Here is a 26992-nt window from a genome sequence, read left to right on the forward strand (position 1 = left end):
GACCCACGTGGACCTTGATAGGGTGGTGTTTAGGGCGGCGAAAAGTGGCTGGTCAGGAGGGGTTATACGGGTTGGTTGTGGGTGATTGGAACGGGTAATTGAACCCCTAATTGGCTATGTCGTGACCTGGGTATAGAGGGGTTGTGTTGGGGTGGTTGAGTCGACCACTTTGGTGGTGGTGGTATGGTGGCAGGTGGCGGTTTGCGGTGGTGGTGGCGAAAACAGGGGAGGAGGACGTGTTTGGGTATGCGGTTTTCGAGAGTGTTTTAAGGGGTTGTAGGTGGTCTGGTTAGGGGGGTTGCTGAGTGGCTTTTGTCGAGGGAGGATAGGGGAGTTGATTGGTGGTTGTAGGTGGGGGTGAAGGTGGCGTTAGGTGGTGGTTACGAGAGTGTTTTGTGGGGGGTGTCAGGTGAGTGCTGCGGTTGGTGTCGTGTGATAGGGCGTGGGTTTGTGGGTTGCTGGTGGTGGTTTAGCTGGTGGTTAAGGGTGAGTTGGGTGCGTGGGGTTGCAGGCTAGGGGTGTCGAGGCTGGGTGGTGGCTGTGGTGGCTTGTGGTGTCGGGTTTGGTGGGTTTTGTGAGGGGTGTTGGTCACGGTTTATAAACCGTGTATGGGGGTGATGTGTGTTGTTTTTTTAGTCGGGTTTTATTTGGGTAACTCGGGTTATAATTGAATCGGGTTTTAATTATCATAAACCTTTAATAATAAATAATTAATTTAAATAATTAAATAAAAGGAGTAAATAGATAAATAAATGATAAATAAGTTAGTAATTATAATTGTTGTAATTCTTATTATTATATAGGTGACGGAAATTGTGAAGAGTTTATAATCGGATTTGTTTGCTTTAATTATTTGGATTGCTTGAGCTGCTTAATTGGAATCGCTTGCCAGGTAGGGATAATCCTACTCAACTCGACTTTTAATTATCTATGTTTGGTATGGTGGATTACTTACGTTAAAGTGAATTGATCGTATGTGAATTGTGTTGGTTGATATAATTGTAATTGTTGGAAGGGAGATTCATATTGTATATGTTGGTTGATAATATCGTCAAGGTTGGAAGGGTGTCTTATGTTGGTATGTGTCGGTTATATTGATGAGGTGAATTGGATTGTATCGTTGATTGGTATGTGGTTATTATAAAAGCTGTGCGACAGTCAGTTGTACGTTGTTGAGGGAGTTTGTACACTGGGGTGTTGGTAATATGTACGTTGTGAGGGAGGGGTACTATTACATATTGCGGTACGTTGTTAAGGGAGGGGTACCAAAGTAATGTGAGCACGTTGTTAAGGGAGTTGTGCTAAGTAAAGAAAAAGGATGGGCACGTTGTCAGGGGGTTGTGCAATGAAGGTGAATTGAATTGGATTGATAATTGTATGTTCTTGTTGTTTAGTTTTATTCCTACTCAACCTCGCGGTTGACTGTGTATTCGTGAACACCTGCGGTGAACCGTTTTATGGGGAGCAGCTTTGACAGGTACCAAAGATTAGCTGACTTGGGAGCTTATGGGAATGCGTGAGGACTTGGACAACCTACCTAGAAGTCTAGATCACATAGAATGTTTTATCACTTTATTTATTTCATTGCGAGATGTATTTATTTTTATATTAAGTTTTAGTTGATTAAAATTGTAAAACATATGTAATCATTAAAGTTTTTAATTTAAAGTACTTTGGTTTGTTGTACTTTGTTATACACTACCTCGGGAAACCGAGATGGTAACAGTCCTATTTATTTGGGAATGTCTAGCTAAAGGCTCCTGAATAAATGGGGGTGTTACAAAGTGGTATCAGAGCAAAACGATCCTCAGGCCTAACCAATGAATAATAATGAATTTAGGATGTGTCTAAATAAAATGAACCCCGGGTAGAAACTGTTAGGAGCCCCTCTTAGTACTGTTAGGAAAGCGCGCCTAATTTGTACCTTGGCCCTTCCAGTTTTGAACCGGGTACCTTGAGAGACATTTCAGTGTGGGGTAATTTAAAATGAATATAGTATATTTTCTTTAGGAATTTGTTTGTCTTGTTTGAGTGACTGTTTTTGTTAATGATTGTGGATGATTTCTTTTAAGTATTGTTATGAGCATGTTGATATGGGAAAGGTATGTTGGCATGTATGTGGGAGGTGTGAGTATGATTAATATGTGAAGTGTTGAAGAAATTGCGTAAAATTGTGAAGAATGCGATTTTGGTTGATTTCTCGAAATTTTACCCTTGATTGTTTTAGCTGTCATTTACTGCCTGTTTAAAATCCTTGTATGATATTTTTATGTGTGATACCCTTGTGAGTTAGCTTTCATATGCCACTGATCTCATATTCGAATAATATACGGTTTAGGAGAAATAAATATTTTAGTTGGCAGTGGTCAGAATATTCCTGTACAGTGATGTTTTCGCGCCATGTTTTTGTAAAATTTGCCATTTCAAATCTACCGATCGATTTAGTGTAATTCCAACTCCATTGTTTAAAATATTCTTATATATTTCTAAATTGATAAGCCACGTTACAAGGTAAATTTTTGAAAATTAATAGTGATTTTTAAAAGTTGACCTAACTTTCTGACCAGTTGCTGTAAAATTTCTGTTTCGACCAAATAATTTGTAAAATGCATTATAAATTGACTTTTTGAGTTTTTGACTTGATTATTTCTCTCATGCATTATTAAATCGCTGTATTTTCTAAAAAGTAAAGGTTCTCAAGAATTAATTGTGTTATTAGTTATTTATGATTTTTTGTGAAGTGGTGACATGTTTCCTTGGTCTTGAATAAATGAAAATTTTGTTTCTTGATATTTTTGAATTGTGTGAGGTAGGTTACCATGTCTAGTGATATGCGGGATGTGTTGCCCTAAGACATATATATGTTCACTATAATTGCGTCCATATTTAAGTTAGATATCATTATTAAGAAAAGATTAACTAAACCATTATGCGTATTTTGTTATAGACTATTATTTATTTTGGTTTGTATTCGTCGGTAGTTAAGTAAAGTAGTTGAGTTTAAATAAAAATTAGTTCGAATATCTTGTGTGGTGTGATTTTGCTATTTGGAAGTAAATCAAATATTTATTATTCATTTAACCATTAATTCGTGTTGGAAATAATAATTGTTTTATATTACAATGTGTGTTTTAATATTTTGTGGCGTTACAACATTGAATTGTTTGTTCCTATTGTTTGATATTTCGAACTTCGAGGACGAAGTTAAATTTTAGGGGGAAGGAATGTAATACTACGAATGTTTTGAGTTGTTGTTGTGATACATTGCGATGCGATTGGTATGGATGATAATCGTAAATGGATGATGGTGTTGAATGATAATGTTGGATGATGGGAGTTGTGGGCGAACTTCGGGACGAAGTTCATTTTAAGGGGGGAAGACTGTAATACTCCGTATTTTAATAATAAATTGTAAAGATAATTTATGTAATTTAATAATTAATTAAAAGACATTTCTAATAGTAATTATAATAAGATGTTAATTACATAATAAATTAATAATGCAAGTCGGGAATTGGGTTTAGCTAATATTTAGCATTTGGGCCGTGTGCCATTGTTGTTTGGACCGACATCTATTAAGTTGGTATTAGTGTAATCGGGATTTATATCGGGGATTAATAATTAAATATGGCAAAGAAATAATATTATATAAAGGTAATTATAATTATAATAATAATAATAAAGTTATGGCAATAATAAATTAGTAAGTATTGTATGAGGGAATTATAGTTGTGATAGGATTAATAGTATATGATAAATAATAATGATTTAATTATAATGACAATTCCTACTACTAATTAGAATAAGGAAAGTTACATGGTTTCCTAATTGGCCTCGTATTCTCTAAATCTTACACTATAAATACCACCTCAAATCTGATAAATAAATTACAATTAAAAAGAAGAAGCTTTAGGAGACGGAAGAGGAAGGAATTAACATAAACCAATTAATCAACTCGAGGTAATTTATTCATCTTAAATCGATTTATAATCTTTTCATGCAAGCAACTTTAGATCGATAGTATGACTTATATAGACCACCATAGGACTCGAAATTTGGACCTAGAGCAACCTTGCACCGCCGAGATTCTCGACCGAGCTTAGTTGACCCAAGTGGACCTTGATAGGGTGGTGTTTAGGGGGCGAAAGGTGGTGGTCGGGAGGGGTTATACGGGTTGGTTGTGGGTGATTGGAACGGGTAATTGAACCCCTAATTGGCTATGTCGTGACCTGGGTATAGAGGGGTTGTGTTGGGGTGGTTGAGTCGACCACTTTGGTGGTGGTGGTATGGTGGCAGGTGGCGGTTTGCGGCGGTGGTGGCGAAAACAGGGGAGGAGGACGTGTTTGGGTATGCGGTTTTCGAGAGTGTTTTAAGGGGTTGTAGGTGGTCTGGTTAGGGGGGTTGCTGGGTGGCTTTTGTCGAGGGAGGATAGGGGAGTTGATTGGTGGTTGTAGGTGGCGGTGAAGGTGGCGTTAGGTGGTGGTTACGAGCGTGTTTTGTGGGGGGTGTCAGGTGAGTGCTGCGGTTGGTGTCGTGTGATAGGGCGTGGGTTTGTGGGTTGCTGGTGGTGGTTTAGCTGGTGGTTAAGGGTGAGTTGGGTGCGTGGGGTTTCAGGCTAGGGGTGTCGAGGCTGGGTGGTGGCTGTGGTGGCTTGTGGTGTCGGGTTTGGTGGGTTTTGTGAGGGGTGTTGGTCACGGTTTATAAACCGTGTATGGGGGTGATGTGTGTTGTTTTTTAGTTGGGTTTTATTTGGGTAACTCGGGTTATAATTGAATCGGGTTTTAATTATCATAAACCTTTAATAATAAATAATTAATTTGAATAATTAAATAAAAGGAGTAAATAGATAAATAAATGATAAATAAGTTAGTAATTATAATTGTTGTAATTCTTATTATTATATAGGTGACGGAAATTGTGAAGAGTTTATAATCGGATTTGTTTGCTTTAATTATTTGGATTGCTTGAGCTGCTTAATTGGAATCGCTTGCCAGGTAGGGATAATCCTACTCAACTCGACTTTTAATTATCTATGTTTGGTATGGTGGATTACTTACGTTAAAGTGAATTGATCGTATGTGAATTGTGTTGGTTGATATAATTGTAATTGTTGGAAGGGAGATTCATATTGTATATGTTGGTTGATAATATCGTCAAGGTTGGAAGGGTGTCTTATGTTGGTATGTGTCGGTTATATTGATGAGGTGAATTGGATTGTATCGTTGATTGGTATGTGGTTATTATAAAAGTCGTGCGGCGATCGGTTGTTACGCGTTGTTGAGGGAGTTTGTACACTGGGGTGTTGGTAATATGTACGTTGTGAGGGAGGGGTACTATTACATATTGCGGTACGTTGTTAAGGGAGGGGTACCAAAGTAATGTGAGCACGTTGTTAAGGGAGTTGTGCTAAGTAAAGAAAAAGGATGGGCACGTTGTCAGGGGGTTGTGCAATGAAAGTGAATTGAATTGGATTGATAATTGTATGTTCTTGTTGTTTAGTTTTATTCCTACTCAACCTCGCGGTTATTTGTGTATTCGTGAACACTGCGGTGAACCGTTTTATGGGGAGCAGATTTGATGGTACCAAAGATTAGCCGACTTGGGAGCTTATGGGAATGCGTGAGGACTTGGACAACCTACCTAGAAGTCTAGATCACATAGAATGTTTTATCACTTTATTTATTTCCATTTGCGAGATGTATTTATTTTTATATTAAGTTTTAGTTGATTAAAATTGTAAAACATATGTAATCATTAAAGTTTTTAATTTAAAGTACTTTGGTTTGTTGTACTTTGTTATACACTACCTCGGGAAACCGAGATGGTAACAGTCCTATTTATTTGGGAATGTCTAGCTAAAGGCTCCTGAATAAATGGGGGTGTTACACACATTGTCATTAACATATAAAAAGGAGGAAGGAGATTTGGAAATATCATACCATGCGATCTTCTATTTCCTTCATGCCTCAAATGTGGCGTAGTCGACCCAATATGATAAGAGTGACAAGCAAACATATATATACAATTCTACACTACAAAGGAAAGAACATGTCTTTGGAATTTTTAAATTTTTATGGATTTTTTTTATGAAATTAAAGAACATATTTTTGGGATTTTTTGAAAATTTTCAAATTTTTATGTGTTTTGACATATAAATTCCCATCCCCCACTTTATTTTGCAAATTGTCCTCAATGTACATGTAGGAGTAGGAATGAAAAAGAAATACATGTTTTTGGATTTTTAAAGTTTAATGGAAATTGAAGTACAAATGCAATGATATGATATGAATGAATGCATGTTCTAACTAAATGCAATTCTATATGACATATATAACAAATGAATGCAATCTAAACTACACTAGATGATGCATGTTTTCTATTAAACTATGGTCACCTATGATCAAACCTCCCCAAACCGATTTAAGCACTATTTCTAGTGTAGGAGAAATGAGGTTGGGTCATTAGTGACTATGCATGAACTCAAGTCTATATGCAACTAACTACATGAATCATGTGAGATATATTACAATGCAAACTAATCTAATCATGTGAGATATATTACAATGCAACTATATATGAGGGATAAGGAAAGAAAGGGTTTTTACAATCATTATAGGAGGTGAAGATGGTAGATAGGATGCATACATAGCAATGTCACGAGCCAAATGAGAGAAAGAATTTCAGGGTCAACCCGCTCGAGTTGAAAATAACCCGCTCGGGTTTAGCCTCAACCCGTTCGAGTTGGTTTCGACCCGCTCGGGTTGAAGCTCTGGGACGCGCGTTTTCTCAGGAACTCGCCCAGATTCTTGGGCAGTGAAATTTTTTTCTTTTCTTGGCCTTCAATACGCACGGGTTGTGTTCGGGCCCCACGGATTTCAAGAAATTTTCGACCTAACACTTTTATAATGATAAGTAGGATATGCACAAGCCCAAATTCTCCGTTTTCTTCATTGCTTTACATTTTCCATCTTCTCATTTTCATTAATTTATTTCAAAAAGCTCAATCAAAGTATGAGATCCCTCCTTTTTATCTCTCGTGCAATTTATTAAATGAATGAAAATCTACACTAAATGCATATATACAAGTTAATGGTTATTGAGGAACTCCATTAAACCAAGGATTGTCAATAAACAATTTCATAGAAAATTATCACTAGCACTCAAAGCACGTAGAAGTCGGTCAAATTCTTAGGAGTGGGATATGAATAGGCATAGATAACAACACAAGATTATGAAATTGAATAATGCCCAAGTAATAAACCGAACAAGCATGTGAAGCATACTATGACAAAAGTTATAAGAGATGTAATGGATGGAAGGGACATGAAATGGGTTAGAACTTCATTCAACTTGTCTTCCAAATAGTCAAAATCACCACATTCAAGGCAAGTACTCTCACTCTCATCCAAGGTGACTTCAATGGTGTCTATTTGGGGTTCCCAAATGTCCTCATATTCCTCATCCCAACAAGGACCATTATCAAAGTGGTTGTCATAACAAGGCTCACCAAGTTCAACACAATTGTCTCCCTCTAATATGTCATCCTCAAAGGGTGAGTTTTGACTCAAGCTCACATCCATCTCACTCTCACTTTGCCCATTAAAATCAAATTCCATGGAAGTGGGTTCATTGTTACACAAGAAGAGTAGGATGACGGTATCCAAGCATCGGTTTCATAATCAAGAATGTACTCCTCATCATCATCACTCTCTTCATCTATCACTCCATCTTCCCAAGGAGGGGCAAATTTGTGAATATAGTGGGTAGGCTCAAGGTTATAGGAAGGTGTCTCATTCTAACAAATCTCATTTTCATCATAGTTTTGCTTAATGAATTTTTGAAATGTGGTTTTTATCGCTTCCATACCTTCCTTGGCACTTTCAAAGATGTCATGTACGATTTGCTTAAGATATTTGGTGGTCATGAACTCAATAAATTCCCAAAATTCCTCACAACTCATCTCACATATCCTACCACCACTTAAGTGAAATGCCAAGTTGCGGGTTTCAAGGTTCATGCCATTATAAACAACACAATATGCTTCATAATTTGAAAGAGTAAAACCATGATACCAAGCATAAGTCATATATTCTTCAAATCTTGCAATATGACTCATTATCAAGTTGCCAAAAACTAAATGTAGACATGGTGAGCATATGAAATAGAACAAGTACAATGAAACATAAGAAGAAGTACAACTAAAACTAAACAAAAGAACGATTCAAATATACAACACCGTCCCCGGCAACGGCGCCATTTTGATGAACGTGTCGTTGTACGCCCTCAAACACATTTATACCCAACTACTACAATAGCAAGCAAGTCAGGGTCGAACCCAAAGGACGGGGGGTACTCAAATTGTTCAATCTAATTATAGTTGCACTAAGGGTTGTCACAATTGAAAGGGTTGAAGATTCTAAGCTAATGAAAGTAATAAGCAATAAATAAAAGGATGTAAACAAATGATAAAAATCACTGTTCTGTCGAGGAGATATGGAGTCTATCACTCTTATGTTGAGGGCCTTTGAGACCTTCTCTTGTGCATCTGGCCTGAAGATGAATGCGGGTAAATCAAATATGTTCAGTAATGGGGTACCTGAGAGTCTAATGCATAGCATTGGGGAAGCTATGAGTATGATGAGAGGTAAGATTCCTTTCAAATATTTGGGGGTCAATATCATACCTAAGAGATTGGGGATTCTAGACTGCCAGCTATTAGTTAAGAGGGTGACTGAGAGAATAAGGAATGTTGGTAGTAAGAAGCTCTCTTATGCAGGAAGAGCAATCCTTATAAAGGAAGTTTTACATTCTTTGCACACTTATTGGGCACGGATATTCATCCTTCCAAAGACAGTATTGACCAAGATTGATACTATGTGCAAGTCATTTTTATGGCATGGGAATGAGTCTAAAGAGAGCCTTGCTCTAGTGTCTTGGGATAGAGTTTGCAAGCCAAAGAAGAAAGGTGGTCTAGGTTTAAAAAATCTACATAATTGGAACGTTACGTCAATTGGGAAATATGTTTGGTGGATAGAAGCAAAAGCTGATCACCTTTGGGTTCGTTGGGTTCATGCTATATATTTGAAAAATTAGGTTTGGCAGAATTATGAACCTTCACCCTCCTCCAACTGGGCTTGGAGGAAGATCTGTTGGGTGAAGAACATTCTCAAGCAGTTTCTTTTTGTTGATCTTTGGAGGGCTACTGGGCAGTAGTACACTATAAAAACTGGGTATAGTTGGCTAGAAGAAGAGGGGATGAATGTAGTGTGGCACCCTTGGATGAGTAATAGGATGCTCCAACTAAAGCATTCATTTTTAATTTGGTTAGCTGCTCAAAACAGGTTACTGACCCAGGATAGACTTCTCAGAATGCACATTATCCAGGAGAACTGCTGTTTCTTATGTGGGATTTAAGAGGAAAATATTGATCATCTTTTTTTCTCTTGTGTTTTTAGCAAGAAATGTTTGGAACTGATGGCTAAGTGGATGCAGGTGACACTCCCTAAGACTGAAGTGATCAACTGGTGGATTCTAATGAGGGTACGATCACTAACGGAAAGCACATTATTGCAGCTGCTATTGCTAACCTGATGTATCAGATTTGGTATCATAGGAACTGTAGTAGATTAGAGCAGGCGGTTCCCAGGCCTGAAATTGTGTATCAAAGTGTTAGGATGCAAGTTTCTGCTAGAATAAAATGGTTATGAAATGCTATAATAGTATGCAAAATTAGGTTCAATTAGGGGACTAAATGTGTGTAATTAAGAGCCACATCACCCATATGATCGGAAATATCATATGGATCGACACAGGCCACCCTGGAAATAGGTGACATTTACACAGACACACAACATGTAAGTTTCAATAATTAAACAGACGACACAACATGATAACTAAATATGCAATATGCCAATAATATGAATGAGATACTATCAACAATCACCATGATAACGGGACACACCCAGACATACCGACAACCACACTGGTACCGAGACACGCCTAGACATACTAACAATCACAAATAGTTACCGGGACACGCCTAGACGTACCGGGTCCGGAAGCCAACCGGATCCCACTGCTAGACGTCGTGTCTCAACCAAACGAGTCCCTCTGTAACTCAAGCAATTAATGTGCACATCCCTCTTGGATTGGGAAGCTCAAAGAGGTGACTCAAGCGTAAGACGGTCTCCCAACCATCTTACGTCTCCTTAATAACCAAGTAACACGACCAATGATCTCCAACACAACACAACAATGACCATACATGGAAAATGCAACACAACACTAATTATATGACTCATCATGAACTCAATCCCAACATATCATGGATAAAACTTCCTTAAATACCAACATGTTATCCCAATCGACTCATACATAAAAATGATGATGCAAGACACACAAATATGCACAAAAACTATTGAAACCGAGTAGGATAAACCTACCTTTTAGCATTCTTCACAAGCAACTCGAATCCCTTATGATTCCATCTCGCAAGACCGTCTTAATCCTATATAATACCAGATAATAACTATCATAAATCATCCTACACTATAACATAATACAAAACCCCTTATTATTACCCACTAGTTACCCTTATTATTCATATTAATTACTAACTAGTTAACCCAAGTGGAAACCCCCAAAATTAGGGTAAAAACTTAAACAAAGAGGAGTGGGATTCAACTTAAAAAGTGTAGATGATGAAGAAAAAGATGATAGATTCCCCTAAAGCAAGCTTGGATCCATGGAAGAAGGTGTTTATGAGGTTTTGGAGAGAAGGGAGAGGATTTGGAGTGAGAAGGAAGAAGATAGAATGAATGAGAATAAGGGGATACGATTTCCTTATCCCGTGTTCTGATTCAGCACCACTCGATCGAGTGACGAGTCCACTCGGCCGAGTGTCACTCACTCGATCGAGTGCCGAGTACACTCGGTCGAGTGCACCGCAGTTCTCAGCAATGACCAGTTTTCGTAAAACATTCATATCTCACTCGTTTCTTGGTCATTTTGGACATGTGACCTACCGTTGGAATCATAAGAGAACAAGCTATCACCTCCAATTTGAATCCCATCAATACCATGTCTAGATCTCAATTTATCACAGTTTTAAGATGACCTATCTATAGGCGGACATTATAACAACTCCACTAAGTCTAGTATAGGTTATACTCGGTCTACTTTAAAGGTATACTTCGCTCCCGTGTGGCCTCTCATCTAGCAAAAAGTATTATCACGCATCCCAAGGTTCCTTTTCGGGTCCAAAATATCCGGGTATTAAAATATTTGAACTTGTGCTTTGAACCCGGGCGGGTTGAGGTCCGTCCCGGTCGGGTTGGTGTTGAACCCGGGCGGGTTCTGGCTCAGCTTGATTATTTGAGCTCGTTTGTAAAACGGGCGTCAAATCCTCATCCGGACTCCTATTCGAGTGAATCAAAAGCCTGCACCACTTTGTTATTGACATCGTTCCATCTACTATAGTTTTAGAGCTAAAAAAGCACTTCTTGGTTTGGGTCCAAGCAATTTCCTCTTATAATGGCTCCCTTGCCGTCATTGTTTGTTGAACTATAGCTCGTGGGGGTTACTTGGCCTTGGCCTCCTCTTCATGATTATCCTCTAATGTCGTCAAATAGCTCCCAAATGTACACAAAAGACGGGAATTCCGCCTCTTTTAGCCTATTTCCTACAACACACATAAAAATGCACTAAAAGCAAATAAGAAGCAATCGACTAGGAAAATGATTATAAAAGACCGTAATGGCATGCAAAATGAGGTTGGTTAAGGGGTTAAAATTACGTAAATTACAACTACATCCCCGGTCTACATCCATTTAATATTAAAATTTATTTTCAAGTAAATAAAACTACTATAAAGTTGCATAACTCATAAATTAATCATTAATATATTTTTCTATGACATATCTTAAAATTACGATAAAATAAATTATGAGATAAATTTACTACTCTCGCTATTAATATTTTACTCTAATCGATTGGTTAACTAATTGTTCATATATACTTTCTTTTGTTGTTAGTATTTGTTACTTTTATTACATTCGTTATTACTATTGTTACTTTCTCTACTCCCGCCGTAATTATTGTTACTTTCACTACTGCCGCATTAATATTGATAATTTCACTACTCCCATTGTTATTTCTATTACTTTCACTACTCCCGCTCGCTGCTAATATTGCTACTTTGACTATTTAAATGGGTAATTACTATCATATTACTATATCCAATATTACTACAATTCTTTTCACTACTAACAGAATTAGTTTTATTATTTAGGCATGCAATTTTAAGAGGTTTACATATTTATATAAATATATTACATATATGCATAAATGCAAATCGAAATAATTATGAATATTATATTTTTTTGGAAATTGAGCTTGATTTATTTACCTTTTAGTAGTTTACAAAATATAACATAAATAGTTATTAACATCTTTATATTAACTAATACCATAAGTGGGAAATGTTTATTTGAAAGAAAATCACCATATTCTGGTTTTCTCTAAATTTATCTTTCAACCAAAATTAATATTTACATTGAAGTCACTTGGTAAGATCTATCACATAGTGCTATTCGATTAAAAATGATATAGTATAATTAATCTGTATAGAGTTATTTAATTACATTGAGGTCGGTTTCCGGAATATATATAGAGTATTTGATTGATTGATAGTGAATTTAGTACCACTAGTATTGGTGCCCGTCCCCACCCGGTTGATGTAGAGCGAGTCGTTGTTCACTCAATCAAACACATTTATAAATTCAACAAACAACTAGCAAGTGGTATGTCGGAGTCGATCCATGGGACAATGTGTTTTGGGTTCTAAGTCTATCTACTCTAAGAATGCAAGAGTCACAAGTATTGTAGGTTTTGAGAATAACCAAACTAATGAAAAGTAAGTAAACAACAAAGAAAATCAAAGTAAGCAATAAAATAGAGATGTAAAAAAATGATTAAAAACACTAGGGTGTCCCATTAGGGTTATCAAATGATAAGTCCAAAGGTATGAGTCTAGTATTTGGTTAAGGTCATAGTAGAATAGGACCGAAATTTTTGGTCCTGCGGTCCATAGGTTGACTCGGGTTAGCTTCTGGCGTATACCCGGTCTCCCCATTAACACAGTGCATGGTCTAACGATCCCCGAGGCTTTCGATCTTATGGGAATTGTTGAGACGGTAGAGAATCATGCAAGGTTGTCAATCAAGTATTTTATCAAACAAAACATGTGCAGTAAGCTAGAACTACAACAACAATTTTAATCAACCAAAAGAACTCCTTAAGCATGGATCTACTTTCTAATCATTCCCCTAATCCCCTATTATCCTAGCTAAAAGACTACCCACTACACATCATGATTATCATGCTAACAATGGTGTCAAACAACATAACATAAGTAAACATGATGATTACGCAAGGTAATAAACAAAGGATTAACAAGAGATAAAGAGAGATTAGAAACAATACCAACCAACATAGCAATAAAATATAATCCTTGAATAAAGATGAAGACTTGTCACTAATATTCAAGCATAAACCCAGGAGATCCAAGACTAAACTAATTAGCAAGTATTGAAAGATTGATTATAGAAAGATTCATGTAAATTGATGAAAGATAGTGTAAATTGAGGAAAGATTACTAATCTACTCCTATTAATCTAAGAGGACTTGATCTAATCTAAGAAGGCTTAATCCTCAAATTATTACAAATAGGGTATTTATATAGGTTACAAGATTAGGTTGACTTGGTGGGCTAAGTAGAGTGACAGAAAGGCGAGAATAGTGTTGCCCTGCTCGGGCCATGGGTGACCCGGGCAGGTTCCGCGTCAGTATCTGAACCTGTGCTTTGAACCTGAGCGGATTGAGGTCTATCCTGGTCGGGTTGGTGTTGAACCCGGTCGGGTTTCGGCTCAGCTTGATTATTTAAGCTCGGATTGTAAAACGGGCGTCAAATCCTCATCCGAACTCCTATTCGAGTGAATCAAAAGCCTATACCACTTGGTTTTTTGACGCCGTTCCATCTTTCATAGTTTCAGATCCAAAAAATCACTTCTGGGTTTGGGTCCAAGCGATTTCCTCTTGTAATGGCTCCCTTGTCGTCATTGTTGAACTATAACTCGTAGGGCTTAGCATCCTAAACCATCTCGAACCTTGATTTTTTTATATAAGGGTCCTTTGCATTGACCTCCTCTTCATGCTTATCCTCTAATGTCGTCAAATAGCTTCCAAATGTACACAAAAGACTGGAATTCCGCCTCTTTTAGCCTATTTCCTACAAAACACATAGAAATGCACTAGGAAAGCAAATACGAAGTAATTGACTAGGAAAATGATTATAAAAGACCATAATAGCCTGCAAAATAAGGTTGGTTAAGGGGTTAAAAGTGCGTAAATTACAACTACATCACCGGTCTATATCTATTCAACATTAAAATTTATTTTCAAGTAAATAAAACTACTTTAAAGTTGCATAACACATAAATTTGTCATTAATATATTTTTCTATGACATATATTAAAATTACGATAAAATAAATTATGAGATAAATTTACTTCTCCCGCTATTAATATTTTACTTAAATCGATTAACTAATTGTTCATATACTTTCTTTTGTTGTTAGTAATGTTACTTTTATTACCTTTGTTATTATTACCACTACGCCAATTGAGTACTCTAACAACGGGTAAATATGGTCAATACCGTTTTATGTAAAAAAGCGGAACCGTTTTAAAACCTACCGTTGTTAAATATTAAAAACGGATGTTATAAAAGACAGAACTGTTGTGAAAGTCTGATAACGGATCCAACAACCTTAGTAAATATGCAATACAACGGTCGACAAATGTTGTCAATTATTAAACTGACAACGACTTTATAGTAAGAAAACCGTTTTTAAAATTTAAGAATGGTTCCATATACGATTCCTAACCTGATATTGGAAACGGTTCTCGTGTAGCAAAACAGTTTTAAATTTTCATAGTTAACAACGGTTTTTATTCGTTATCTTCCTACATATGAGTGAATGTTTGACAACGGATTGCAACCGTTGTTAAATAATTCATTTGACAATGGTTGACTTTCGTTATCATAAGGAAAAAATCTGACAATGGTTTTGTTACTAAAAAAACATTGTAGATTTATTACATCTAACAACGGTTTTGTTTCGGTTTTTTTTTTTTTTTTTTTTTTTTTTTTTTTTTGCGGCAAATAACATTGGAGCGAAATATTGTCAACGGTTTGGTATTTAGAAAAACCGTTGTCACTGTACATTAACAACAACTACGGTTTGATCAGACCCGTTATCGTTTTGCTGTATATATTTTTTTAAAAAATATCTGATTTTAGCAGGTACCAGGAGCTGCTGAATATGCTATTTTTCCAGTAGCATTTCAGCAGCTACGCACTACAAAAATTCAATCCAGCATTAAAATAATACACAAAATGATCAATTCAACCCAACATCAAAATAATACACAAAATGATAAATTCAACCCAGCATCAAAATAATACACAGAATGATCAATTCAACCCAGCATCAAAATAATACGACATGGGCTATCAAAACTCAATAACTCTGGTTCTATTTATATACACATACGTGAATAATGAGCGAACAAAGGATCATGCTGCTGAAGAAGTGAAAGAAAATATTCGGCCCAGTGATCTCCAACATAGTTGATGTCTTTCCTCGTATAGTGCGGCAGTAAATCAAGATATATATATATAGAATAAATGGAAATATACAGAATTAAACCCAATTCGTCAAGTTACGTAATGCTGTAATATTTATTAAAACACACTAACCTTAGCATTAAAGGTGTAATAATTACCGCGGATAATCTCGTACATGGACCGACAAGCGTAAAATGCGCATTGTTTATTGTCTGGCTGTAAAGGAGACTGTTATATATATATAAACCACACACAAATAAGCTAAATTAGATCATCGCGTCGCATATACATAAATTATTAAATGATACGAGTAATTATTAAGAAAATATATACATTTACCAAGACAATGTTTGGAGGGGTCTTGCTGTCAAATTGCTCAAGTGCAGATATTCTTCTTTTTTCATCAAAAACACTAATTCATACACGAAATTATAATTAGCATATACTCCGTATATGGGTCAATAATATTGTGGTGACATTAAAATGATACTAGAATTCAAAGGTCATACAATAAAAAATGACATTATTAAAGGTTGTAATTAAACTTACGCAGTTATCATCGATACAAATTTCTCAGACGGTTCACCACTGTAAGAGTCAATCCAGTAGACTGTTTTTGTTGTCGTGTTGATTGCCACTAGCACCCAATGCTTCCTATGGGGTTTCGAAAATTGAGCTGTTAGTTCGTATACATAAAATCGTGTTAATAAAGTAATGGAATCGTGGTTCATTATAATAACGTACTATACATACACATTCTCATTGTAAGTGGTAAGTGGTCGTGATCCCTCGTGAGGGGTTTAGTTTTCAGTACTTGTCGTTAGGAGCACCTAGACCAAAACACAATTTATAACTTCACAAACAACTCTAAAATTAGTAAAAAGACAAGTAAAGGTCGGATCCCAAGGGACGAGAATTGAGATTAGATTTTCTATTGCAACTAGTGGTGTCTAAGGGTGTCACAATTGGGATTTGGAGTAGAAGATCACTAAAGTAAACAAGCAAGATGAATTAAAAGGGATGTAAACAATTGATAAAAAGCACTAGGGTGTCATGGGGTCATAGGGGATTCATGGGAATTGATCATACAAACATATTCTCAAATTATAAGCAAGCAATTATTGTTGTGATGGATCGAGTTGGTTTAAATCTTGCAATCCTAGGAAAGTTTGGGTCCCGGAGCCGAATCGATTAGATTGTACAACACCTACAAGTCGACTTAATCTTCCCTACTCAACTATATGCATGGTCTAATGAGGCTCGAGTTGGTTTATATCTTACAAGTCTCATTGAAAAGATAGGTGATGGGTAAAAAATGCAAGGATTCAAAGGCTCGCATTTCATCAAACATAACATGTGCATAAGTTGAGATCACAACAAGCAATCAAATAAACTATGAAAACATATTAGATTAAGCATGAATCATTCCCCATGTTGGTTTCCCCTAATTACCCATTACCCCTAGCTAAGGAAACTACTCACTCATTATCATGTTGAACATGCTAGCAAGGTTGTCAATCATACCAACAAGGTCAAACATGATGAATAAATGAAAATTATTAACAATAATTAAAAAGGGATTAAGAGAATTATACCTACTAATGGTTCCAATAATAAAGCAAAGAATAATAGAAGTACTTGATGCTTGATTGGAAGGTTGTCAATCTCCCAATAATAACCCAAATAATCTTCAATTACCCAAAATAAAGGATGAACAAGAGAGAGATTAAAGAAATAAAACTTGTATTAAAACTTGATTAAATGTTGATTACAAGATTAAAGAGAGATTTGATTGATATTAACTACACTAAAGATTGCTAAGAAGAACATGCTCTTCTAATTAAACTAATGAGGTATTTATAGTGGGGATTATTTACATAAATTAGGGTTTACTAAGGGCTTAAATGACGATTAAGTCCTTGAGGAATCGCCGGTCTCTAGGGAGACTCCGGTCTCTTTTTCGCCGGTCTTAGAAAAAGATGCGCATCCTTCCTTGAAACTTGTAGAAGACGAAATAGCTGTAAGGGAATTCGGGCGTTTTTGGGACGGGACGGGCGGATTTGGGTGTTTCTGGACGGGCGTCCAGAGGGGAAGACGGGCGGATTTGGGTGGTTTTGGACGAGTGTCCAGCTGAGGAAGACGCTCGGATTATAGGCCTTGGACGGGTGGATTCAGGGCAATCCGCTCGGATTGTCTTACAGCTTCATTCCTTCTTCTTTTCTTCCTTTTTCTTCATAGAATCCTTGAGGATTTCCTCGGGGATGCAAGGACCTTTTCTCATCATTGTCCATCTACTATAGTATGTACAAGGGTCTTCTAATCTTGTCTCCTCTTGATGCTTGGTCATTGAATTCAATCAATTTAGCCTCATTTTGCCATGAAAATGCAAGGTTTGCACTCCTTTCCTACCAAGGACACAAAACCTCAAAGAATATGCGAAACAAAGGACTAAAGACAATAAATGACCCAAATATGCACTAAAAAGCATGGGAACAAGGCTAATTCGGGGACTAAATGTGCTTAAATTATGGTCACATCAAATATCCCCAAACCGAACCTTTGCTCGTCCCGAGTAAAGAGGTGACAAAGACTAGGACCGTTATTTAAACTAACCAAATAATATAGCCGATATGAGACAATTAGCGGGTCTCACTCCGCCCCTTCAACTCACAACAAGACAACCATGAGGTAGGATGCCTTCTTGCAAGGCAAGGTGGGTCTTGCCAAAATGGCGACACATCCAAACATTAAGCACATAAAATCAAGTAATGGATGCATCTACAAAAGAACAACCACTTTCCTCATCTAAGTGGCGGAAATTATCTACAAGGGAAGCAATTCAAGGGTACACACTCCTTCATAGATGCAATTTCTTCAAACTACTAAGCCTAGAGGGATACCAATAAATCACCTCCAAATTGTGTCAAGCTAGGGTACCTTTGTCCTCAATCGTTAAATGCTTTTGTCAAGAATAGACTCCCTATGGTGTTAGAAACACTGGAGGATCGCGAAATTCCCCCTCTTGCCTAGACAAGAAGAAGGGTCATCCCCTCTCTACCATGCACAAAAATGGATACGATGGATAAAGGGATTGATAGAATTTGAGTTTCTCTTTGGGATTTTGCTTTTTTTTTGTTTTTTTCCCCCAATTTCTTGTGGCATATAACATTTGAGAACACTTTCTTTTGCCATTTCTTTTGATTTTTGGCATTTCAACACTTGACAACTTTTCAACTTTCGCATTTTCTTTTGAACATTTTCAAAGTCACCCCATATGTAGTGAGGGTGCCTTATATTTGAAGCTTTAGGAGTCTATTTTTGCTCCTCTTTTCATTTGATGCATTTTTGCAAACTTTCTTTCACTTTTCATTTCATTGAACTCAAATTAATTTCTTTTTGTGCCCATTACCTTTGATGACAAAAATGTGGTAGAACATGAATGATGGATGGATGCATGGTTTCAAGGGTCACCTTGGAATAAACGGTAGCCAAAGAGTTATCACACCACAAGGTACTCTTGACTAGTCCTTAATCCATGGGTTAAAGGATACTAGCATGACACATCCTAGGGTGTTTTACAAGAATTCTAACAAGCAAAGTCTTAAGAAGAAAAAGCATCTACTAGGGCCTATATACACTTGTCAAGCTTTCCAAGTAGACGGTTTCGCAAAATGTTTCTAACATGCAACTACATGCCATGATGCAACCAACATATAAACATCCTAATGCAAATGATTCTACCAACTAATATGCCATATAAACTAAATGCAAGTCCTAGGTTCACATTGTTATACTGCATCAATCAAAATAAAGCCACATAGTCATTAACATAAAGAGGAAAAAGGAGATTGAAAAGATCATACCATGCGGTCTTCAATATCCTCATGTCTCGGATGTGGCGTAGTCAATCAATGTGAAAAAGGATGGACAAAAACAATATATACAAGACTACACTAAAAAGGAAATGAACTTATTTTTGGTTTTTCAAATTTTTCAAATTTTTATGGTTTTTCGAATATTTTGGATTTTTTTGGATTTTTGAATAAAAGTTAAGTTATAATTCCCCATACCTACACTAATATGGGCATTGTCCTCAATGACCAAAATGATGGGAAATTATGCAAACATGATGCATGAATTTCTACACTAAATGCAAGCTATACTAATCTACACTACATGATGCATGAGTTTTTGTTTATGACGGAGAGCGTAATTTAGATTACCTCCCGTTGCGTATGCATGTACTTCCCCAAACCGAGATAGACATTATTTCTAATGTCCTAAAGTTGGGGGTAGTTCATGCACACAAGATGCAATGCATGAAACTAAATTTGTCATTTTGGATTTTGGAAAGTGGGAACAATGAAATAAGAACACCTCAATGGGGCCGAGGTGTTCGTCCTCTATGTTGCTAGGACTCTCCAACCATGATCAAGATAAAATAAATAAAACAAAGAAAGAAGTAGACAAACCTCAAGAGGGTAGGAGCCTCCAAAGCTTGCTAGTCTTCCACCATATCATCATTGTCGTCATCTTCCTCAATAGAAGTGGACTCGTCACCACTTCCCTCTTCACTTCCTTGCTCACTTCCTTCATCATCATCATCATCTTCTTCTTCATTAGGCTCTTCTTCTTCATTTACCTCTTCATCAATGCCTTCATCAACAACCTCATCACCGACAACCTCATCGTCACCCAGTATCTCACCCCTAGATGCACTTGGAAAGAAGACTTCCCTATCCGCCCAACTAGGCAAAGGACATGAAGGATCAAGTAGTCCTTGCCTAGCTAAATGAAGGAGGGGTGGATATTGGGCTAAGTATGCATCTTCTCGATCCTTATAAGCTTGTTTGTGCATCTCTTGCATAAGTAGAGTCATGTAGTCATTGCCCGCTTCAACACCTTCGGGTTTGAACTCTTGATATTTGAATGGATAGGGTGGTGTGACAATGGAGGAGGAGGGCATTTAAATTTCACCCCTTTGTTGACGGATGATGTATTCGGCTTCCTTTGATAGGGGAAGAAGGTAGTTCGTTTGATGGACACTCAAACGATATATCTTGGAAGGCAAAGTAAAAGATCTAGCATAATTGGTGAGCCACCCATATTTGGTGTCAAGAGGATTATGCGTAACCCACTTGTACTTGTTAATCATGGCATCCATGTCAATGAGATGACCCCTTTTTTTTGCCACATACTTGCTATCCTTGTTGAAATTTGGATCAAAGTACTTAGCCAAAAGAGTGACTAGACCTCCATTTACAATAAAAGCGGTGCCTTGCTTTCCACAATCAACATTGAGCCATCTTTCCACCAAAAGCCTTAGAGAATTGTAAGGCTTGGTGAATTCCCTTCCAATATTTAAGGCCGACTCAAGTAGAATACAATCGAGCTTGGTAAAGCGGTTAGTGTCTTTTCTTGCAATGATAGTATTCCCGATGACCTTGTGCTACACTCTAATGCCCGGATGGTAGACTAATAGAGCGCGACAAGCATGATAGTTCTCAAATTGCTTCCCGGAAATTGCCTCCCAAAGAGGAGCGGGGACATATTTTTCGGGCTTCATGTAATAACGAGGTGAATCACTAAGACCTAATGCTTTACTCAAGTCATCAAAGGTGATGCGCCTACTCACATTGGCAAGGTGGAACTCGATGTTTTCTCTAGTCTCTACCTTAGTTACTTTCAATGAACTCAAGAATTCCAAGGTAAGGGAGGCGTATGTCAATTCTCTTGTAGCAAACAATTTTCCCAACCCCATGGCTTCAAAGAAGGCTTTCGTTTGTTCAAGGACACCCAATTTGTTCAAGGCATCTTCACATATGAATTTGGTGGGTAGAAAGGATTTCCTAGCATCCTTGGCAAATGTATCCCTATGGGAGTTAGAAATGAAAATTACCTCCGGATAGTTTGGTAATTGAGTAATTTCCGGAGTTGTTGATGTTGTCGCTTCCAAGGGAGGATTTTGTTGTTGTTGAACTTACAAGTTTGCACTAGCAACCACCATAGACAATGAGGCTTTCTTTGCTTGAAGACATTGTTGCCTTGTTGAGAGTGCCTTTGTTGACCCTTTTGTTCTTACCATTGATGATTATACCAAGAAAAGAGTGAAAATCTTCAATTTCCAAGTATACCCAAATCGATTTTAAGATGAAAGGTTTTGCCTTTGTAATTCAAAAATCGACTCAAAGGTTGAAGATTTTGGTGCTTGGATTGATTATTGTTGGAAGAGGAGTGATTAATTGTTGTTGTAAGGAAGTTTGGATTTGATTTTGTTGAATTTGGTTGAGGAAATCTTGTTTTGGTGATGGAGAGGATGAGGGTTTTGAGTTTTGGGGTTTATGGGTAGTGTTTTGAATGTATGAATGAAGAAATGAATGTGGGAGGGGGTATTTAAAACACCCGAAAATTTTGAAACTGCAGGGGAAGACGGGCGTTTTTCCTTCGGGACGCTCGGATTCTGCCTATTCTGGGTTCAGGATTCTCGCCTAAAGACGAGCGTCTTTCAGACAATCCGATCGGATTCTTTGATTGCGAGACGAGCGGATTCTGCTGAAGACGGGCGGATTCTGATACAGCAAGCTTTCTTATTTTACACTGGCAAAAAGACGGGCGTCTTTCTGCAAAGACGAGCGGATTCTTCAAGTTGAGCGTCTTCTCTGCTGGGACGCTCGGATTCTTCGACAGTCCCAAATTTTCAATTTTTCAGTTAAAATGGACGGGCGGATTCTGCCAAAGACGCTCGGATTCCCTAAAGACGAGCGGATTCCCCTTAAGGACGCTCGGATTCTCCCTGGTCTACCCGGATTCAGTTCCATCCGTGCACTTGCATATCCCTTGTCATTTTTCATTCTTCAAATCCTGTGTTCCTCATTGTAGGGGCACTACTAAGGCATGAATAGCCTAGGCAATTGCTATCCCCACACTAAGCTAAAGCACTACACATCAATTAAATCATTAGTCCCTCCCTCACTTCTCTCAAAAATGATAATTATCTTGATCAAGGCATAAAAATCCAAAAATGACAAAAATGCAATGTAAGAATTAAAATGCGAGTTAGGGAGTTAGAAATATTTACAAAATGGTGGTTTGGAGAGGACTCCACCAAACTCTCATCCTTAGTGAGATGTCATGGGGGCATGTCCAAGGTGTTGTTGATGTTGCTCAACACCTTGAAAAAGTATTCAAAAGCTTGTTCATTATCATGATAAAGATCCTCAATAGACCTTTGCCCTTGTTGTCCTTCATGTTGGTGTTTATCGATAGCATTACCAATATAGGGATTGAGAATCCCTTCAAACTCATCGTCCCAAAGACCATAAACTTCATCTACTTGATCACTAAAGATATCTTGAGTCGATAGAGACAACTCTCCCACTTTCTTGTCTTGGCCAATGAGGCCATCCTCTTCATTGCTTAACTTTGGTGAGCTTTTCAAGCTCTCTTTTTTACAATTCACTTGCTCTTTGAATGGAGCATCATCAATTTTCTTCTTCCATTGGAATTCCGACTTCTTCCTATCATCCTTCCGGCTATAATGATCAACCATAAAACATGGTTCATGCAAATGGGGAGCTCTCATGGTCTTGTCAAGATTGAAAGTTATGCTCTCATCTCCCACTTCTAGAGTGAGCTCTCCATGCTTCACATCAATCACCGCACCCGCGGTGTGCAAGAAAGGTCTTCCTAGAATGATTGGAATGTTGGAGTCTTCTTCCATGTCAACAATGACAAAGTCCACCGGGATGAAAAATTTCCCAACTCTTACGGGAACATCTTCCCATATCCCTAATGGTGTCTTCGTCGATCTATCGGCCATTTGGAGTGTAATATTGGTGCATTTAAGCTCTCCCATCCCTAACCTTTTACTCACCGAGTACGACATAACACTCACACTAGCCCCTAGATCACATAAGGCTTTGTTGATCGTGGTGTTGTCAATGGTACACGGTATTGAGAAGCTTCCCGGATCTTTAAGTTTTGGAGGTGAACTTCCTTGAAGTATTGCACTACTCACCTTAGTGAAGGCGATATTCTCAAGCTTCCGGATCGACTTCTTCTTTGTGAGGATGTCTTTAATGTATTTTGCATAGGCCGGCACGTGATTGATTAATTCCGTGAAAGGAATTGAGACTTCCAAATTCTTCACAATTTCCATAAATTTTCCAAGTTGGTCATCAAATTTGGGCTTGGCTTGACGACTTGGAAAAGGAAGTCTAATCACAATGGGCTCCTTCTCCTTGACCTTGTCTTCATTTTTCTTTGAAACTTCTTCTTTTGATGGTTCTCCATCCTTGGAGTTTTGCACAACTTCTTCTTTGTCACTAGCTTCCACAACTTCATCCTCAACTTGCTTCTTCGGTGCTTCATACCTTGTACCACTCCTCAAGTGAATGGCACTAACCGTTTCATGTCTTTGGGGATTACTTTGAGGTGGTAATTGCCCCTTCTGTCTTTGTGAGCTTGAATATGCTACTTGAGTTATTTGGGTTTCCAACATTTTGGTGTGAGCTAGGATGTTGTTGATGGTGATTTCCTTTGCATGACTATCCTTGCATTTGTTCCCCTACATTCACTTTGGTAATGTCCCAAAGTTCCACAATTCTCACATATCCCACTTGGGATTGATGAAGATGCCGTCATGGCATTAACATGATGCTTTGGTGATTTTGAGGCTTCTTCAAGTGTAGCCATAGCCTTTTCAAACTTCAAATTGATGGTATCAATGTGAGCACTATGTTGAGCACCCAATTGAGTAATGGAGTCCACTTCATGCTTTCCTCCTCTAGTAGCCTTGCAAGGTCTACTATATTGTGAGTTATGGACCGCCATTTCCTCAATTTTGTTCCAAGTTTGATTGTCATCAACTTCGATGAACATTCCATTTGATCCCATGTTGAGAATGTTTCTTGAATCTTCATAAAGACCGTTCCAAAATTGTTGTACCAAGAACCACTCGATAAGTCCATGGTGAGGACATGAGCGACAAATTCCTTTGAATCGCTCCCAAGCTTCATACAAGGATTCTTAATCTCTTTGCTTAAAGCCCGTAATTTGAGCTCTTAGCATGTTAGTCTTTTCTAGTGGATAGAACTTTTTGTAGAAAGCTAGAGCCAACTTCTTCCAAGAATCAATTCCGAGAGTAGCCTTATCAAGGCCTTTCAACCATTGTTTCGCGGTGACAATTAGAGAAAAAGGAAATAAGACCCATCGAATTTGGTCTTGAGTTACACCGGTTTGAGAAATCGCATCACAATAGCCACAAAAAGTCTCCATATGAGAATGAGGGTCTTCACTAGGCATCCCCCCAAATTGGCTTCTTTCGACTAATTGGATAAATGCGGATTTGGCAATAAAATTTCCGGTTAAGTGTTGTGGTGTGGGAGTACCATTGGGTAGGTTCTCCTCGGTGGGTACGGAATGTGATGAAAACTTAGGCATTGTGGGTTGATTTTGTGTTGGATTTTGTGTTGGGTTCTCCTCACCTTCTCTTGCAAAAGGTTTGATGAACTCAATAGTATTTGGTTGAATATCTACAACCTCACCGATACCTCTCAAAGTTCTCCTAGCATGTCTTCTATTGGTTGTCAAAGTCCTTTTAATTTCGTGATCAAAAGGCAACAAGTTACCTTGTGATCTTCTAGACATGCAAAATATCAAACAACTCGAAAATAAGTAGAACAAACCTTGAGGATTTTTACTTCCCCAAGGCAAAGAAAGACACAACTAATAATAATATAAGAAAATATAAATCAAGTTAACACCGTCCCCGGCAACGGCGCCATTTTTGGTCGTGATCCCTCGTGAGGGGTTTAGTTTTTAGTACTTGTCGTTAGGAGCACCTAGACCAAAACACAATTTATAACTTCACAAACAACTCTACAATTAGTAAAGAGGCAAGTAAAGGTCGGATCCCAAGGGACGGGAATTGAGATGAGATTTTCTATTGCAACTAGTGGTGTCTAAGGGTGTCACAATTAGGGTTTGGAGTAGAAGATCACTAAACTAAATAGCAATGAAAGTAAACAATTAAGATGAATTAAAAGGGATGTAAACAATTGATAAAAAGCACTAGGGTGTCATGGGGTCATAGGGGATTCATGGGAATTGATCATACAAACATATTCTCAAATTATAAGCAAGCAATTATTGTTGTGATGGATCGAGTTGGTTTATATCTTACAATCCTAGGAAAGTTTGGGTCCCGGAGCCGAATCGATTAGATTGTACAACACCTACAAGTCGAATTAATCTTCCCTACTCAACTATATGCATGGTCTAATGAGGCTCGAGTTGGTTTATGTCTTACAAGTCTCATTGAAAAGATAGGTGATGGGTAAAAAATGCAAGGATTCAAAGGCTCGCATTTCATCAAACATAACATGTGCATAAGTTGAGATCACAATAATTAAGCAAATAAACTATGAAAACATATTAGATTAAGCATGAATCATTCCCCATGTTGGTTTCCCTAATTACCCATTAACCCTAGATAAGGACACTACTCACTCATTATCATGTTGAACATGCTAGCAAGGTTGTCAATCATACCAACAAGGTGAAACATGATGAATAAATGAAAATGATTAACAATAATTAAAAAGGGATTAAGAGAATCATACCTACTAATGATTCCAATAATAAAGCAAAGAATAATAAAAGTACTTGATGCTTGATTGGAAGGTTGTCAACCTCCCAATAATAACACAAATAATATTCAATTACCCAAAATAAAGGATGAACAAGAGAGAGATTAAGGAAATAAAACTTGTATTAAAACTTGATTAAATGTTGATTACAAGATTAAAGAGAGATTTGAATGATATTAACTACACTAAAGATTGCTAAAAAGAACATGCTCTTCTAAATCGACTAATGGGGTATTTATAGTGGGGATTAGTTACATAAATTAGGGTTTACTAAGGGCTTAAATGACGATTAAGTCATTGAGGAATCGCCGGTCTCTAGGGAGACTCCGGTCTCTTTTTTGCCGGTCTTAGAAAAAGATGCGCATCCTTCCTTGAAACTTGTAGAAGACGAAATAGCTGTAAGGGAATCCGGGCGTCTTTGGGACGGGACGGGCAGATTTGGGTGTTTCTGGACGGACGTCCAGAGGGGGAAGACGGGCGGATTTGGGTGGTTTTGGCCGAGCGTCCAGGTGAGGAAGACGCTCGGATTGTAGGCCTTGGACGGGCGGATTCAAGGCAATCCGCTCGGATTGTCTTACAGCTTCATTCTTTCTTCTTTTCTTCCTTTTTCTTCATAGAATCCTTGAGGATTTCCTCGGGGATGCAAGGATCTTTTC

General features: G+C 37.7%; 1 non-coding gene across 1 annotated transcript; it reads left to right on the plus strand.

Moving 5' to 3' along the window:
• The first annotated feature begins 24649 nt into the window (after nt 1–24649).
• On the plus strand, nt 24650–24756 carry LOC141603050 (small nucleolar RNA R71). The gene has a single exon (XR_012524948.1). It is a non-coding gene; the product is annotated as a small nucleolar RNA R71 (small nucleolar RNA).
• The last annotated feature ends 2236 nt before the right edge of the window (nt 24757–26992 follow it).

This window comes from Silene latifolia, chromosome 9 (genome assembly GCF_048544455.1).
Source record: "Silene latifolia isolate original U9 population chromosome 9, ASM4854445v1, whole genome shotgun sequence".
In the NCBI taxonomy this organism is placed as follows: Eukaryota; Viridiplantae; Streptophyta; class Magnoliopsida; order Caryophyllales; family Caryophyllaceae; genus Silene; species Silene latifolia.